Below are 4,720 nucleotides of genomic sequence, written 5' to 3'. Positions count from 1 at the left end.
GCACGCATTGTTGATTCACAATATGGCCGTCATCTTCATCATTTGACACACAGTACGATCCTCATGAAGCAACAATGAAGTGAGATCTTTCAGCAAGATAACGCGTCTCAAGTCACGGCTAGAAGTTTACGTTCGGCCGCAAGAGCACGAACCTTCATAGGCCTCAAGGCCTCAAAATTTAAGGATATTATCCCATTTCACGGTGGTTTCACGTTAACAGTGGCAAGCGTGGCTCGACATAACGGTGGAGACCTTCCAACACCCAACTGGTCACTTCTAGTTCGTATAGCTTCCGTACGAACTGCAAATGGTGTTCACTCTGGATCTTCTCGGATAGTCCTAGTAGTACAATTTCGTGGGTTCTTTCTTATCAGCAGCTGAATAAGTCGCTTCTTGCGCCTTTAGTTGTTGTCTGTTCTTCTGAGATAGACTAATAATGTTATTTGATAATTTATCTTCACCGAAATTATAGGGTGAGTGATATGGAGCAAGCTGGATAATAGTAAAGTTAGCGTGTTTTTAAAAGGGCTGCGTATTACTCCATAGATTTACGTTTATCTAACAATTCAGTACTAGCAGAAGTGTTGGGTTCGATATCAGACGAACCTGTTTCATAAAGGTTTCATTTGGTTAATTTAAATTTTTGAAAAATGTGGTCATATATTCAGAGCTAGCTTCTGTCAAAGATTCACCTTTTGGTGACAAAAATAATACAGCGAGAATTTGTTTAGATTATGTCATTATTATTCAACGGCCTTGCCGCAGTGGTAACACCGGTTCCCGTCAGATCACCGAAGTTAAGCGCTGTTGGGCTGGGCTAGTTCTTGGATGGGTGACCATCCGGTCTGCCGAGCGCTGTTGGCAAGCGGGGTGCACTCAGCCCTTGTGAGGCAAACTGAGGAGCTACTTGATTGAGAAGTAGCAGCTCCGGTCTCGTAAACTGACATACGGCCGGGAGAGATGTGTGCTGACCACATGCCCCTCCATATCCGCATCCAGTTACACCTGTGGGCTGAGGATGACACGGCGGCCGGTCGGTGCCGTTGGGCCATCATGGCCTGTTCGGACGGAGATGTCATAATTACAACATACGCCTGGCTACAGTAGAAGTTGCGGAATTAAAGTTATTTTAGATACATTCGGACTATTCACAAGATCGCGGAGCCACTATATCCACTGTAATGGAAACCAGCATTATATATTCGTATTTTTACGTCAAGGAACTTCATGTATAAGTAACTGTTAATTTATCATTTGTATGGACTAGATTATCACTATTTTTGGAGTCATCATCATCATCATTATCATCAAAACATTCTTTTTTGTCAAGTTACTGAAGATCAATATAAGCGAATACTCTTCTTAAGCGAGAGTTAGTTATAAACATTTTCTGGTTGTAGAGACACATCACGTTGTGAAACATATTTCACGGGATGAACAAAGACGATGTTTAGATAACGGCTGCAGTGATCTTCTTGTGGGTCTACAGCTGACCTTCACAGCCACAGAAAGTGCACGGCACCTGTTGTCAAAGTGTCGGTTTCATTCATCAAGTGAAAGATGTTTCACGATATGAAGCTTCTCTACACTCAATAAACATTTATGTTTATTGTGGAATAATGCGTGATAAAAATAGTTTGTATTTAAATCTTCTCGTTAGGCCCTTGAAATGGCACTCTTACTAAAACATACGTTATTTCCTGCATCGTGAGAACAGCATTTGTCATGGATTTTTACTTTTTTATAACTAACAATAAAAAAGAAATAAGAAAGACTGATTTTGTAGCATCCAAAAGATTCCTGCCAATACCTTTTCTCAGTCTACACAAGACGGACATGGTCGCCCGTCTTACAGATTAGAATCGCCTCCCTGTAAATGGTGAAACTCGAAGACGCGAACCTTCGATTTCTATTTAATCACCATTAATTGATATGACGAAGTTTGTTGGTTGGTTGGTTGGTTTTGGGGAGGGGGCGAAACAGCAACGGCATCGGTCCCATCGGATTAGGGAAGGATTGAGAAGGGAGTCGACCGTGCCCTTTCAAAGGAACGATCTCGGCATTTGCCTGAAGCGGTTTAGGGACATCACGGAAATCCTAAATCTTGATGGCCGGACGCGGGTTTGAACCGCCGCCTTTCCGAATGTGAGTTCAGTGTGCTAACCACTGCGCCACTTCGCTCGGTGACACAAGTACGCAGAACACTCGTCATTGATATCATCATTCCAAATATACGAGTATGTGCAAATGTGTTATTTTGGAACACACTAAAATGTGTATTTGAGTAATTTACGTTACGCAACTGACTTTCACTTACTTGAAAACAATCATCTGGTAAATAATACTGCTGTCAGGAAGCAGAGTCATTCTAAGCCATAAAACTAATTATAAAAATAGCGACGACACACAATCTGCGACAAAGAATATCGCTTTGAGCGATATCAGTGACACATAATAAATGGTAAAGAATATTTATTTTGACTAGTCTCGTAGAGATGAGCGAAGCAACTATAGTTTCCAGTAGTGTTAGTTTCACGTGGCGTGATTTGGTTCCCAGGCTGAGAACCGTTGAAAATTGTTTAGCCTTCATTTGGGAGTACCATCTACTGCCAAATCACGATATTAGAAATTGCGTAAATTGTTATGGATAGAGTCAGCGTCAAACTTGGTTCAAAAAGTAGTGATTCTCAGTTCCCATTGCAGTTGTATTGTAGCAAATGTCGGAAAGGAACAAGTATAAGGAAAAACAAATGTTTAAATAATTCTGAACTAACAATATAGCAGAGCATCAGCTCGGTTTGCTGCTGGATAAGAGATTGTATACTGGAAAACACAGCACCGGAAACTGGACTGTCGAATAATACTGTTTGTGTCTATTATGATTTCTGTAGAGAAGTGTGTTTCGTAATTGTGACTAATGATAGTGGTCCAATAGGAGGTGTCGACAAGATTGTGGAAATAGATGAGTTGCACGTAACCATTCTAAAATACGGGAAAGGACGACTTCTCAAGAACGAAAGTGAACAGATTTCGGTATTCGGAGGCATAGAAAGAGACTCAAGAAAATGTTTCATTGTGAAGGTATATTCCAACACTAAAGAAACGTTAGTGCCTGTTATGAAGTACTTCATCTTTTCCGGCACCTTAGTCACTACAGACGGATGGAAATCGTACAACACTCTGCAGGATGAGTGATTTCACCACGAATATGTAGGCAATTCTGTCGAATTCGTGTCTTCTGATGATCCGTCTGTGCACACACAGAACATCAGGTGATAATGGAAATCCCTGAAATCACCAATCAAAAGAGAAGGACGACCGGGAGACCGAGATGAACTATGTATTTTTCAATACATCCACTTCGAAAATTTGAGCTTACATGGCACAAAACTTCCCTGTGAGACTTTGCCAATTTTCTTCAGAGATATTGCTAAAGTGTAACCCGGCTAAGGAGTAAAGAGAGTTCTACCCGCAGCATACACATCATGCGGAATTGTCCAGTAGGAAGATGTCGATCTACATCTAAATCTACATGACTACTCTGCAATTCACATTTAAGTGCTTGGCAGAGGGTTCATCGAACCACAATCATACTATCTCTCTACCATTCCACTCCCGAACAGCGCGCGGGAAAAACGAACACCTAAACCTTTTGGTTCGAGCTCTGATTTTTCTTATTTTATTTTGATGATCATTCCTACCTATGTAGGTTGGGCTAAACAAAATATTTTCGCATTCGGAAGAGAAAGTTGGTGACTGAAATTTCGTAAATAGATCTCGCCGCGACGAAAAACGTCTTTGCTTTAATGACTTCCATCCCAACTCGCGTATCATATCTGCCACACTCTCTCTCCTATTACGTGATAATACAAAACGAGCTGCCCTTTTTTGCACCCTTTCGATGTCCTCCGTCAATCCCATCTGGTAAGGATCCCACAATGCGCACCAATATTCTAACAGAGGACGAACGAGCGTAGTGTAAGCTGTCTCTTTAGTGTACTTGTTGCATCTTCTAAGTGTCCTGCCAATGAAACGCACCTTTGGCTCGCCTTCCCCACAATATTATCTATGTGGTCTTTCCAACTGAAGTTGTTCGTAATTTTAACACCCAGGTACTTAGTTGAATTGACAGCCTTGAGAATTGTACTGTTTATTGAGTAATCGAATTCCAACGGATTTCTTTTGGAACTTTTCGTTATTTAGCGTCAACTGCCACCTGCCACACCATACAGCAATCTTTTCTAAATCGCTTTGCAACTGATACTGGTCTTCGGATGACCTTACTAGACGGTACATTACAGCATCATCTGCGAACAACCTAAGAGAACTGCTCAGATTGTCACCCAGGTCACTTATATAGATCAGGAACAGCAGAGGGCCCAGGACGCTTCCCTGGGGAACACCTTATATCACTTCAGTTTTACTCGATGATTTGCCGTCTATTACTACGAACTGCGACTTTCCTGACAGGAAATCACGAATCCAGTCGCACAACTGAGACGATACCCCATAGGCCCGCAGCTTGATTAGAAGTCGCTTGTGAGGAACGGTGTCAAAAGCTTTCCGGAAATCTAGAAATACGGAATCAACTTGAGAGCCCCGGTCGATAGCGGCCATTACTTCGTGCGAATAAAGAGCTAGCTGCGTTGCACAAGAACGATGTTTTATGAAACCATGCTTATTACGTATCAATAGATCGTTCCCTTCGAGGTGATTCATA

At 41.8% G+C, this 4,720-nt stretch overlaps 1 pseudogene; it reads left to right on the top strand.

The window, feature by feature from the left end:
• The first annotated feature begins 746 nt into the window (after nt 1–746).
• LOC126427288 (5S ribosomal RNA) lies at nt 747–864 on the top strand (annotated as a pseudogene).
• Nucleotides 865–4,720: the final 3,856 nt, after the last annotated feature.

Source organism: Schistocerca serialis, chromosome 1 (assembly GCF_023864345.2).
Source record: "Schistocerca serialis cubense isolate TAMUIC-IGC-003099 chromosome 1, iqSchSeri2.2, whole genome shotgun sequence".
NCBI classification, from domain to species: domain Eukaryota; kingdom Metazoa; phylum Arthropoda; class Insecta; order Orthoptera; family Acrididae; genus Schistocerca; species Schistocerca serialis.
Note: the sequence above shows the minus strand (reverse complement) of the source record. Positions and strands in the feature narration are given on the sequence as shown.